Genomic DNA, 15,029 nt, shown 5'->3' with positions numbered 1-15,029 from the left:
CTGATACAACCATGTAGGTAAACAATATCAAATATTATATATTTTATTTATTTCTTAACGATAATGAAAATGAAGTAAATATTTTTAGTGCTTAGGCTATTATATAACTAGAGTATGCCCGTTCGCCGTATATTTGATCGTTGAAAAAAATTTACTTAATTCAAAAATTTAAAACACAGAAATATAATGATAGTCAAAAAAGTACTATTTACAAAGTTAAATTTTTAACCCAAAATCACGCTTTTATCATCTTTAGATAAAAGTAAAAGGATGATTATGATTCTGTCTGTCTCTGTGTGTGTGTGTTTATCGAAGGATCTCGCTAACCGCTGGACGGATATTGTTCTCCTTTACATTGAATCTTCTCATAGGTCCTGGAAAGGTTTATATCTATTGTAAGGGAGGAGGTTACCCTTGCCTTCCTGAGAAATCGCCTCTTGAAAATCTGAAAAATCGCACCCCCCCCCCCCCCACCCCTCCCTTAAATAAAAATTATTTAACTTATACAGGGTCGCCTCAAGTGTCCCTAGAGGCGTTTAGGGGCGTAGTCGCTATTTATCATTAAAGAAATGAGACAAGGGGGAAACATTATGGTATGACAGTTTTTATTAAGTTGCTATGTTCCTGATGCTAATTACATACATGGATTTTGAAATTGTTACAATCAATCTACCCCTTCCATCTTTTCCTATTACCTTTATGTAGCATTTACAATTTTAGGTGGAAGTAAGGGATGTAGTTTAAACTAAACCTTCATTGCTCCCTCCCTCTGTGAATGCATATTAAGAAAGAAAGTTTTTATTTGTATTATTTATTCCAGACAAGATAATCAACGTCAGATTCATTATGTTACTTTATTACATGAGTAGAGTAGCAGCTCTAAGATTACCTTTTCCCCGCATTTCATTACCTTCTCGTTTACCCTTATTTTCTTTTTTTTAACTAGTGGCAACGCTCTATCTTACCCCCATCCCGTTAGCGCTCTTTAAATAGGGGAGGAGAGGGGGTCGACCAACATCTCTAACTTATATTTTTATTTTATTTATAATTTTGGGGGGTTGGAGGGGGGGGGGGGCGGCAATTTCTCTATGTCTCATACAAACCTGATTAAAACATTCTCAAAACCATTAAAAACCATAACTAAGGATTAGGTCCAGGAAAGTTTTATAACTTATTTGCTGGAGTGTAAACCACCCTCCCAAGAAAAATAACCACTATAAAGAAATATCCCTTCCCTCAAGTGCTCAAATCAAATGGATGGTTTCTTTACTTGAATTAGGCCAGATTCTTATGTACATATTTACAATACATATATAAATATTACTATTACACAAAACAATAAAGATTACATACACTATGTACATAAATACAATATTAATATTAGGTATAATCCCTGTAAGGTTTCTTTGTGGAGTCCCCCCCCCCCTCTTAAATGCTATTTTTGGAGAAATAAATGCGCATAATGGGGTTAGGAGATCATGTAGGAGTGGAGAACATCAAACTTGGCACTTTTAGTGACCAACCCCTCTCTCTCTATTTGTTTTTTTAAATGGCTGTAGGTAAGGGGGGTTGTTTGGTTTACTTGGTGTTTAGAGGGATATTTCCCAATATTAATATTAAGTACACTATAAGAATACAAATAAAAACATAATTATATTATTGCTATTAGGAAAGTAACTTGTTACCTTATTAATACCTTTCTATTCATTTGGGTGGGAATTAGGTATAGGCCAATAGAAGATTTTTCTATCAATATTTAGAGGAGAGTTATTATATCTTTTTCTGTATCGCTTCTAAACCGATTAATATCCGGTGGATTAGAACTGGTTCTAAGCCATACTGAAAAATAATGTCTGGCATCGTATTATATCCAGTTTTCTACGATTATAAAATTGTACAATCATAAGTTTAAAACCAGTCTTTTAGCCCGTGCCCACTATGGTCTATTTAAGGGGTTTAGTGGAAATTTGGTATAGCTTTAATCAAATTTAAATATTTACACTTCTACCAGTCCGAATTCATTAAAATAAAAAGTTATGAGTAATATATTACATTAGGCAACTTTTTAAAGTTAGTCATGTATAGGTGCGTGCACAGGAATGTGATTGGGGGGTAGCCAAAAAGGGGTGATTTTTAAAATATACTTTTCGTTACTACTACGTTATTTTTAAAGATAATTGAACCAAGTTTATTCCCTGATTCAATTACTACCCTAGGTAAACGATTATTAATAAATAATAGGGATTTCCCGCCGAAACCGCCGTCTACCGCCGAATTCCGCCGTGTTATTTGCTACCTCATTTGGCTGTTTGGAGTCAATAGAAAAGTGTGATCTATCTGAATAAAAGTATTATAATACACCTTTTTCTATCCACTTACAACTGCTTTTTAATTTTTATAATTTATTTAAGAGGGGTTAGGTCTTTTTAAACTTAAAGAAAATGAATATTGAGACTGAATAATCGAGCTTCCTATTAAAGATATTGATTAATTTTTTTTTGTAAAGTATTTTTCTACCTGTATAGTCTACTATTATAAGTACCTATTTAAATTTAGTACTGTCCTTCAATGGCCTACAGGGGCCAACACCGCCACCCCCCCCCCCTCCCCTCTTTCTACTACCAAACCAGAAGTTAAAATTTTAATTTTGTTTTTAAAAGTATCAGACTGAGTTTTAAAGGAAAAAAGAATTCTCATAACTGAACTAAATATTTTTTTGTATCTATGACCCCTCCCCCCCCACTATCTAACCAAAAATAAGATAACCATCATAAAATTGATATCAAACAAACTTTAATTCATTTTAGAACAGTAAAGAAAAACCGGTAGACCAAGTAATAGACTAAAACAGTATTTGCCAGCTAAATCATAACATAAAAATGCTTTGTATCTTTCAAAAAAAGACAGAAGAAACAAATACATTTACTCTTTGATATCTTAATGTTCTTAGAGTTTTACAGACAGAGGGGACCAAGTGAACTAAAGAGTAGATGCTTGTTGGTGAGTTAATCACCACAAAAAAATCAGCTTTCTTACAAAATAAAACTGCGTAGTAGATCAAATTTTCCCTATAGATATCTAATGTCTGTAAGAGAATTAACAACAGACCGACGGACCAAATAAATTTTACACTAGATGGTTGTTGACAGATAATGTTCATAAAAAGATTTTCTTTCAATCGTCTTGAGTAGTAGCAAAGAAATTCACGAAGTTTACATATCAGTTCATACAGACTGACGGACTTAGCGAATTTGAAAGTAGCTACGCTACTACAAAATTTATTTTTGCACACTCCTTCTAAGGACAAGAGTTGCAAAAACCTTCCCTAAACACTAAAATTAAAAAATTAGTATTTTAAAATTTGCGGGCGGCGGCTTTTTTTGCGGGAACTGCGGGTAAGTCGCGGTTTTCTTTTAAAATTATTGTTCCTCAAGTAATTACTGATTAATTTTAAAAAGTTTTACTCAATTATCTTTAATAGTAATGGAATAACAGAGAAATTAAGATTGCTGTTATGATTTGTTATTCCCCCCCCCCCCCCCTTCAAATTTAGGTTTTACAGGCAATTTTCAGATTAAAAATTTTTAAAGTTGCGCTACCGACCCCACTCTGGAAACTTGACTAAAAGTTGTATTATATTCTCAAAATTTAGAATCATATATGGTTTGGTATGGGGTCGGTAGCGCAACTAGGAGTAAAATGATGAAAACTAATTTTTTTGGCTAAATTTTTCAGTAAAAAAATGACGAAAATTATCTCATAAATTTACTTTCAAAGCATAAAATTAACACTTATAAGGTAAAATATATAATAAAAATGTTTTTATTTATTGATTTGGTGTATATATTTGTAAAGAATATGAACGAAATTAGTTTTTAATAGATATTTATGCAAAAAAAAATTATTTTTCCTATCTAGGTAGAAAATAGAAAGTAGATTTTTGACTTTCAAAAAATATTGATTTGACCCAACTTTGAAGTAAAAATAAACTTAGTTCCAAACGTTATTTTTTCTTTTCCTTGTCCATTATGCATGCGCTGGGGTATGTAAATCAATAATATAAAGTTAAAATAAGAAAATTTGATCATGACTTTTTTGCCAAATTTCCACCCTTAGACCGTTGTGGTGCCTTTGGCATCTCGGGGCTAAAAAATTTGTTTCAATCTTATAATTGTACATTTGTATCCGTGGAAAGCTATTTATAATATGAAGCGAGAAATAACTATTATAATATTTTGTTTTAAAGCTTATCATAAATCCCAAAGCACATATAGCTATGTATGTACATTTTTAAAATGGTTTAAATATTTCAATATATAGCTTTCAATAATCAATGTCTGTACGTCCTTACAGACGTCAATATTAATTTTGATTTATGGTGTAGCTGCGCTACAAAACACTGCACACACAAATAACAGTGTTACATTGTTAACTTGACCATAAACACAAAACCACTGTTTAGATGCGAATTATCTCGGATTCGCTTCCCTCACTGACTTACTCCATCCAGCAGAAATGTTTTATATCACTATAAGAGTGCCCGTAGACGTCAAATTTTTCAATATTTAATATTCCCTTTTATAAAGGAGAACCATATTAGTTCAGTGGATAGCGAGATCCTTTGCTACAGACAGATAGACATCATGTTACTTTTATAAAAGGATTGACTGGTAGAATAGTTTTGAGCAAATGCTATTTCAGAAGTTTTATAAAAGTTAAAGTTAAAAACAATAGTAAGATTAAACATATGAAGAAATATTCAACAATAATTTATATGATATGTTAAATATTAGTAACTTCTTTTCATTAGCGAAGCAATTCCAAAAATGGAGTATAACCCTCAAGCTGTAGCAATGAATCTACTTTGAAAATTTGGAAGGCTGTCTGTTAAAACAATATTTTAATATTTAATCATTGAATTGTTTTTTTCATGAAATTTTCCATTTCTACGCTTATTACTAAATTAATGTCCCAGTTTTACGTACCATCCAATAAGTGTGATAAGTGTAAGTACTAAGCCAATACAATAGAGTTAAGATCGACCTTTTTTTTAAATCGGATGAAAGGGAGTAATGTAATAGGCCTCTAGGGGCAATTACAGGAGGTGGGTGCCAAATCGTCTTTATATTTTAGCTTTAAGAAGAAATAGAAAAACTATTAAGGGGATTTTTTAAGGATATACATAATATATTTCAATAAGCATAACATCTTTTGTCTTGTCTAATATCTATAGTTTTTATTGTTTTGAAGCAGTGTTGTGTGAAAAAAGGGTTACATACATATAGAAAGGATAATTTATTTCATCTAACGGCCGGTGAAACCTTTTTTCAAAATTGGTTTAGAGCTATTGATAAAACTATAGTTACTATAGTTATTAATGAATGCTTTTATTTATAAATCAATTAAGCCTAGAGATATCTTTCTAAAAAAAACAATAGAGTTCAGCAATTGATGATGAAATGATTGTGGAGTTTATTTTTGTTAAATCTGAATATCAGACATAACATTTAATTTGAGATTTGTTGAAGTTTTTAAAGTTTTAATCTACAAATCTTACAAAAACAAATAGTATATTCCATAAAAAACAAGAACAAAATCCGTCCAACGGTTTAGAAGATCTTAATGTTCATAGGGATAGAGACAGACAACATTCTACTTTGTATTATTTATATTACTTTTTGTTAAACTGAATTTAATTTCCAATTTAGCAAGACTGTTCGCCTTAAAACAGTTAGAGAAAGGCCTACATAGGTACATACAAATACATAATCAGTAATTACCACACAAACAAACAAGAATGACATTATCCAAAATATTTGCTAAATTATCTCTTTTGGGATTCAAAGATTGCATTCAAATAAAAAATATTTTGCCTTTAGAAAAAGATAATAATGACCTTTTTTTATAGAATTCTAATGGTTTTAAGCATTATAGCTTGCAACATAATACCTTTGATTCTGTAATTATAGTTCTTCGTTCCTGTAAATTAAAAATTTTTAATTGTAGATCAGCTACGCTGCAGACAAAAAATAGTGGTTAAAACCACACCAATACACAGAAATTGCTCAGATAAAAAACAACCAATTAGATTTGCAAACTACAGAGCTGACTAGAGCGGCATTATCTCTTTATCTGTAATTCATGCAATGAAATAAGGGAGAAATTTAGAATCATTATATCATGTTTTAATAGAAAGCTGTATTGAGATAGCCATATAGATTAATTTGATTTTTTATAGCACGTAGACATTTTATGCCCCCTTAACCCCTTCTTAATGACTCTAATTATATTAGATCTATTATTGCAAACAATGCTATTGAACAAACTGCAAGCTTCATTTCAAATTCCTAGACATGATAATTTTCATCAAATTGGCAGAATTTTTCTTCAACTTCAATTTGTCCCCCCCCCCCCCCCTCCCCCCCATCTCAAAACAAAGAATTATGTGGAAACAAAAAAAGGGGGAAGGGCGATAGCTTTCCTACAAACTGTGTTTTAATTTCCCCTGTTAGAAGTTTTATAATTTTCTTAAATAGGTATGTTTTTTTAAGCGAGAGAGGGTTTGTAAGTGCTTTACAGTATGAAATCTCCTTTTTGTTTTGATTAAGAATTGTGTTCATTTGAAATGTAAAGGGATATTTAATTTTCTTCCATTCCCTATCTAGAAGGCAAACAAACGAATTTGATAAAATCTTCAAATTGGGTGTGAGATAGGGATTTAGTTTTTAGAGGGGGAAAGGGGCAATTATTCAAACAACCAAAAGAGTTCTAAAGTTTACTGGTATTTTAATAAAATAACATCATTGTTAAATTCTGATATTGGCTGTTTTATCTGAAACAGATTTGGACTCGGTACCTAAATAAGAATTTCACCAAGTATTTGGAAAAATTAAGGTAACCAAACATTTTTCATAATGTTTATGCCTAATCTTTTGTGCAATCTTCTTTTTTTTGTTGCATTGTTACAGCTATTTAGATTTCATTAAGATAAAAATAATTTTGTGTTCATGATCATTTTAGAATCCTTAGCTTTTTGTTGACAATTCTTGTATTGGTATTCCTCTTAAGAAACTGCAATGCAATAACAAGGACACCAGTACGAATAATTTCTTATAATTCAGTATACTTTGAGGACAAAACCTTATTACAGAGTAGCTGTGCTAGTTGAAAAATTCATAAGTAAATAGCATCAAATATTGAATTGTTTTTTTTTTTACTTATTCTTTCTTTAGTTGTAAATTTTTTAAGTGTTACATTAAGTTTATATAATTTTCCTACTATATAACGTGTTGTTATTCTGTTGTTATTCTATTGTAACATTGCATTTACAAATTAATATGGTTTTATGCTTGCAAGAATTGATGAAAATTAGCTTCAAAAATAAAATGATAATATTCATTCAAAATCTGCAAAATATTTAGTATTTACGCGGATTTTTTAAAAACATAAAGATGTCATAAGATTTAAGGTTAACACCATAGGAGTTACTAGGAGTCTTGCATTATATTGATATACTCAACCAACCAACCCATGAAACATTTGTAACAAAAGTTGCTATAATTTAAATAATTTTAGCTGGTTTTAATAAATCCTGTTGATTTTAGAGAATTAAAATGTAGGAAATAGTTTAGGCTTGACTAATTTCAAGGTATTGTTAGATGCTGCCGTAGATTGGGATTTGGATTCTTTCAAACAAGCAATATCATTTCCAGTATCGCGTCGAAACCGATTAATATCCGGTGGATTAGAATCGGTTCTCAGCCATACTGATATATTATGTACAGCATCGTATTATATCCAGTTTTCTACGAATATAAAAATTTTAAATCGTAAGATTAAAACCATTTTTTAGCCCGTGCCTTCGGCATCTCTAAATTAGATTGATATGTTCAGCCGTTTATGAGATCTTACAGCCGTTGGAACGTTACATACAGCTACTTTTGTATTTAGCATACATTTTCTTTATTTTTATGTCTGTCCCTATACGTACGTGTTGATACTTAAATTACAAAGAATTAAAGTGTCCTTAAAAATTTAAAAATTACTACGCCAAATGAACTCGCTTCCTTTTTATAATAGTTTTAATTTTCTTTCAAAGAAAATACCTAAGTTCTCAATTCAAAATTAAAAACTTAATATTTAACAGCTGATTTCTTAAGTTAAAGCTCCTTGCTAACTAGTGTATGATCGTACGCCCAAAGACTAAAGACTTATCCTGTCATATAAAGCAGCAAGGTTTATTTGCCTCTAGTTTAAGATTTCATTAATAGGTAGAATTTAATAAATCGAACAAATATCATATAGTTAGCATTTTTTAAGAAGATATTTTATTTTAGGTAAGCTTATGTTTACTGAAGTAACAAAGGAGTAAAAATTGGTTTAAGTAACATTTTATAGTACTAAGTACATAAAAACGGTAAGGTAATGTTCCTAAATTGTAAATGCCATCGAAAATTAGATAATCAGAGAAAAATATCGAATTCCTTCTTCTTGTTTTATTAATGATACATTTTTACTAGCTTTATGATAGAATTCAAAAGTATTTTTTGTTGGATATTTAATCTCCCTTCATTTGGAAAATGATCAAAAATGACCTGACAAGTAAAAAATGCTTCAAAAAATCCGCAAATCAAAGGATTGCAAAAAGAAGATAATAAATGGCAAGATTTCCTACGAAAATGCTGGAATCAAAAACTTTATATCTCTATTGTAGTAATGATTTTTTTTAATGAACAAACTATTTAGGAAATATTTCTTTTAGTTTTGAATATCTGCTTTAAACCTACAAAAGATATGCATAAGGACATATTCTAGCTTTAGATTGTCTTTTTAAACAATGCCTTTCTATAGTTGTTCCATACCAACAGTTTAATAAAAACAATGCACTCTTTTCCCACCTTTATCATTCTATCACTCATTCATAAATCTTTTTCAATAAACAAAATTACATTTAAATAAACAGTGAAAATAACACTTTACCAAAAAATACTTTGAATGAATATATAAACTAAAGTCTGAATAAAGTTTTTTCTTATTATTTTTCGCAACGAACGAATTTAATAAGGACTTAGAAATACTTTAATTGAAATAGACCAAATCTTACACAAACATGATTTCCTTTTATAATACATTTTAAATACTATTATATAACATTTTATTGTTACCTAGCCTGTTTATCTTATTTCTGAACATTATTGTACTTGTTTTTTCTTTAAAGTATTGCTCTGTCCCTTTCTCTAATAAAAAAATATGAGAATTATTTGAATTAATTACAAAGAGTTTGTTTTCCCTAAAGGCAATTTCTGCTTGATTTTTATTTATGTTTAAAAGTAATTGAGTCACTTTTGATTTATTCAAAGGTGTTTAACGTCTATATGTTAATTGTGAGATCGGAAACTGATTAAACTTAAAGTTCTAAGAACTAATCTATTGAGTTCTTAATTTCAGGAAAGTGCAATATAGATCTTGGGCAGGTTTTTAGTTATTTTCCCCCATTAGTATATTAAAAGAACCACTAAAAGAAGTTATTAATGAAGTAAAAAATGATTTTAAATGTTATGAAAGATAAGAAAATATAAATTAGAATCTAAATCAATTTTTGCACTCGTTATCTATGACAGAAAAAAATGCACAAAGCTTTTTACTTTTATCAAGCAATGAATTTTAAATATTTGTATCTTGATATCAAATTTAAATTCTGATGCATTTTAGCCATAGATAAACTATAGAAGATTAGACGGGCTATTTACTTTAGAACTTGTCATAGAAAACTACTTCTTTCTTAGCTGTAAAATACATAAAAAATATTGTTTGGCTGTCTAATGTCCATTATTCTATTGTTTCAGCCTTGAATTTTATCAGTGTGCTTGTTTTTATTTCATTGTAAAAATTTATGTTATGAACTAGTTTTTAAGCGTTGCGAATTTCTCAAATCTTTTCCAATTGTCTTCTCATAGGTGAAAATATTTTATTAAAGAACCTTAATTACTCTACTGGAATGTCAACTACGGAGGCAGCGGGCAATTGCAAATAAAAAAAATCTGCATAAAAATCATCTTTATTTACAAGCGAACAGACAGAATATTTTATATTAACTTCAAGTGGTAAAATATAAATGAACTGGATGAACTGGGACTAATGAAAAGTTTCTTTGAAAAGAACAATCCAATTAGCGTACAATCAAAAGTATCAACACTTATTAAAATTCAATGTTATGATCAAAATAATATAAACTTATCATTTTTATTTAACACTAGGTATGATTGTTTCTTTTTTTTCTGAATTGCTTGATTGAGTTGTTCAAAGAATGCCGTAGTGAATCTACTCTACATTTGGCTTTTCTTTGGTATTTTTTTCTTTCTATTTGTCATTGATATATGCGTAACCAAAAAGCCTTTTTATTTCTGTTACTAGTGGATTATCCACCAGCCTAAAGTAATAGAAGTAACATGTTAAGCAATAAAATAATAAGTACTTAGTAGGCATAATCCCGAAGTTACTAGTTATCTCAAGAAATAAAGTCACCCACAAAGAAACAAAGATTAATTTAGAAAATGCAAGATAGTCATTAATTTGCTATTTTATATTTTATGATTTATGAGGCTTAATCATAAGATTTTCCTTAGATTTTACACCTTCTAACTAAAATATTAAAGCTATGAACTTAATAATCTGATGATGCCTGAATATTGTCTATTTCATGCATCATATAATCGCCATGGAATTGCGAATTTAGATATTATACAATTGTATTTTCATATACTTTTTGTTATGAAACTGGTTCAAAGTATATTGAGAGAGTATACAAAGTTAGGCAAATAGATAAAGTAAAACTAGATTCCTAATTAGTAAATTATACCAATATGAACAAAATATTGGACTAATCCTGCCATATTATTGGTAAGAAAGTGTACACATTTACACATATGTGTACGAAAGGCCAGTTATTTTTTATTTTATCCATATTTAATTTAATATCGTCCAAAATATTTCGTCTGCTAGAGATTCCTCTTGAAGTTAAACGAATTATTGTTTCTGACAGCCCATCTACTCTAATATTAATACCTCTATTGTTCAGCAAATTGTTAAGACGGACGGGATCTTAACATATTTTTAGCAGTTTAGCGGGGTTCCCTAAACCCCTTTAGTTTAGTCGCACTAAACTTCAGACTCAAACATATATGCACCTTAAGTGGCTGGTTTAAGTAGTCACGAGTTATGCACAAGAAACTTTATAGCTCTTAAGCTTTTTTTCTGCCCAATTATGTCAAGACCTCATTCCTCATTAACTGTTATTTTAAGATTCATAAAACTAGTCGATATAGAATGAGAAATAAATTCCTTAGTAATTTTTTTTGTGTTTAAAATTTGTATACTCAAATAAAACTACTTTTGTATTGGGTGTATGTTTGGTTTTTTACATGACCAAAATAGGGCTTCAATATTTTGTGAATTAGTTGCTAACCCAAGGATATATAACGGATTGATGGATCATGTAAAACTCAAAATTCTTAAAAGGGAGATAAATTTTAATTGTAATTCTTTCCATAAGGTTTGTGAAACAAAATTTTATAAAATTATTGCTTTTTGTAGGTCATCATATTTTTGTTTAGTCTTTCAACATTTTAATTTGTGGATATTTTTATTGATTTTTCATAATAAAAATTTTATTGGTGTGTAATAAAATATAATGCTTTTAGCATTGTATAAAAATATCTTTTAAAATGGTAGATTTTTATATTTTTGTTGCATTAAACATATAGTAAGGGATAGTTTTGATAAGTTATTTTCATTTTTTCCATGATAAGTACCTAGGAAGGTTTTATATTTGTAGGCAAAATTTGTTAATTAATGAATTTTATTACTGCAGTCTATTGTCCATTTATAGAAGGTCCTAAAACACTAACAAACAGTATCCATTGTTGACAAATAACCCTTCGATTTCCCGACCATCGTCTGGAAGTCCTAAATGCATGATAATACGTTGTGCCTGTTTTGTTAAATCCAATATGGTTTACCCCTACTCTTACTAATAATGTCCTAGATGTAGTAGTTACACTTATGTGAAGCAGATATGGATGAGATTCGAACCCATCACCTTCCCTGATGACTTTTTAGTAAACTTGTCCATTTTCTTTCCTGTCAATTTTAATGCACACAATGCTGAAATGTCTCAATATAAGTGAACATATTTATTTTCTTCAGAGCAGAGATTTAGCTGCATATATTTATTGAGAGTTTTGTATAACAAGAATTAACATTTCAAATAAGTCATATTGATATTTTACAATAGTTATCAAATGTATAAGTTTTGAATTGATTATATTACCCCGTTGGACATACCTTTTTTACTTACAACAACTATTCCGTCAGTAGAATGATAATTTATAAAGCAAAATACTGTTTCCTGCATTGTAGGTACATATTTTATGATTTTGGAAATATTTCTATAAAAGGAATTGTAACTGTATACTAAAGGAAAATTTATTCATGAAAGGCCTCACTCACAATAAGAAAGTATATCTTAATAATCAATCTTTGAAATTAGATCTAAATTTTATATTTTATGTCGTGTTTGATTTAAAATCTGGAATAGAAAGACAAATAGAGCCTTATTACAAGGTCCAATTTAAGTTAATGTGAGTTGTTTCAGAGACAACTGTTCTGAAAATTTATACATTGCCATCATTTTATGAGAAAAATATAAAGAAAAGGTTTTATTAAATATGGACATCATATTATTTTATTTGTTTTATGATTTTTGTCCTTTAATTTCATTATTTTCTTTTGTAAGCTTCGCTTATTTAAAAGTAATCAGCAGCGAATCACCCTTGTTGAAATAATAACTTTATTCAATAATGTTTATCCATGGGCCATGTAAAGGTATAAGACTAGAACCATGGACGATAAGTTTTATACGTACCCAAAGATAAATAAGCAGAATTACCCCAACTGTAAATTAAAATTTTTGGTTGAAAAATTTAAACATAACCAATCAAAATTCAATTTAAGTAGCCGAAGTTTTTGAGCCTTCGGATATTATAACGAGGTTACAAACTACAAATTGAATTATAGTTTATTACACAGGATATATACAATCTTTTTTTTTTGGGGGGGGGGGGAGATGGGCTACTCCTCGCAATTAACAGTTACCTTAAACTTGCTTACAAAGGGGGGGGGGGTTATTGCAACCATCTCGTAATCATTGATTAAATGGCACTTAGAATTCGAATTTCGATCTGAGATTCTGTATGAATAATCCTTGGTAGGTCTATTTTCAATAAACCGAATAAAAAGTTGGAAAAGTAAAGGCTCAGCCGTTTTGCCATTTTTCGGCTATCTTAAGAGCAAATTAGTCACGAAACCTATCTCAACATAATACTTTTTGTCGCTCAAAAACCTTATCAAACGGTTCTAGCCGGTAGCTGTTGGTACTAGAAATTTTAAAAATGGTTAAAAAAACGGCTAAACGGCTGAGCTGCCAGCCGTTACTTTTCCAACTTTTTGTTCGATGTAGGGAAAATAGACCTACCAAGGATTACTCATGCAAAATTTCAGATCGAAATTCGAATTCTAGGTGCCATTTATTCATTGATTACGAGATGGTTGCATCAACCCCCCCCCCCCTTTTTTTTAATTGTACTCCCTGTTGGAGTAAAAAAAAATTCAATTTTTTATACCTAATAAATGATAAATACACAATCCGAATGCTTAACTAAAATATATACGAGGATACCCTGATTTTGAAATACAAAATACAGGATATTCTTTGGCTTTGGAAATCGATAATGATATCCTATTTATAATATGTATTATCTATATACAATATCTATATTATCTGCCCACCATCAGACCTTACATTGGCCTTATTAGGAGAGGGGATAGGTTTTCTGAATGTTTGGGCGATCGTGTACAATAATTTTTGAGGATTTTTCCCCAGCGAATTTTAAATGAGTTTTTCTATCCATTAGGACGCTAGAGTACATAATCAGAAAAGACGTTTCTTTGATTACTAATGCAGCATTATGATTTTCTACATTCTTAATGTATAATACTCTACTGCTATTTTTGTAGGTATCGAAAGATTGATAAGTTGATGACGTTATTTACTGTTTCATAAATTCATTTTATGTTATGTTCTACTAATATATTTTTCCTGATTACTAATAAAGTTAGCTTATTAGGAAGGATATATTTTTTGTGATGGTTTTTGTATAATTTGATTAGATCAAAGATACATGGATAGATAATAGGAAGATTAATAAATCATCTTATTACATAAAGTAGAGAGGTTTGTGTCTCTATCTCCTCCCCCTTTTCGAATACTGAGCCGCTAGATTCTAGGGGCAATGGCGATGTACTAGTTAATCATAACATTACTAGAACCGTGTTTTAGTAGTTTTCAAGAAAGATTAGTTGATTAGCCATTAGGTTAGAATATAATTCGTCTTGGAGTAGGTTGAGACACTTTTTTATGCCACTAGGGCCAGCTCAAGCTTCACGTTAAGGCATATTATGACGCTACACGTTCTCTTAACCCACAGTCTCTTTATTATTAATATTGTCATTGGCTGATTGTTGCTGCGCTATTAACAATTTATAGCGTCTCAAGTAATTCTATATTTCACATAGTTCTAGAAAGATTTAACTATGTTGAATTATTCCATTTTGTAGTTGTGTTGTCTACATTAAATTCTACATGTATTTGTTGTATATACTATCATGAATATTCTATTATTAATTTATGATAATGCAAGGACTTTAATCTTAGCTTTTATATTTTTAAACCTAGATTCTTTCCTTGGTCAAATCTCTTAAAATGGTTACTCTAACTTTCCGCTTATTAAAAGCTTGGATATCATATAGTACCTTTTTCCCGCCATCTTTTCCACCAGTTATCTAGAAGTCATCGAGTCAAATTATATTTTGTTTTTTGTTTTTGCATAATAATTTAGAAATATTGTTATTACCTATAGGATATAATAGGTTAATGTCTCTTTGACATATTAAAAGTTCTAAAAAATATGTAC

At 29.8% G+C, this 15,029-nt stretch overlaps 1 protein-coding gene across 1 annotated transcript in view; it reads left to right on the top strand.

The window, feature by feature from the left end:
* Nucleotides 1–15,029, top strand: part of LOC145328626 (protein PALS1-like) — a 75,236-nt gene that overhangs the window by 11,353 nt on the left and 48,854 nt on the right. The gene's annotated exons all lie outside the window — the stretch shown is intronic.

This window comes from Acartia tonsa, chromosome 9 (genome assembly GCF_053477335.1).
Source record: "Acartia tonsa isolate MP-2025a chromosome 9, ASM5347733v1, whole genome shotgun sequence".
NCBI classification, from domain to species: Eukaryota; Metazoa; Arthropoda; class Copepoda; order Calanoida; family Acartiidae; genus Acartia; species Acartia tonsa.
This window is presented reverse-complemented; position numbering and strand designations above follow the sequence as displayed.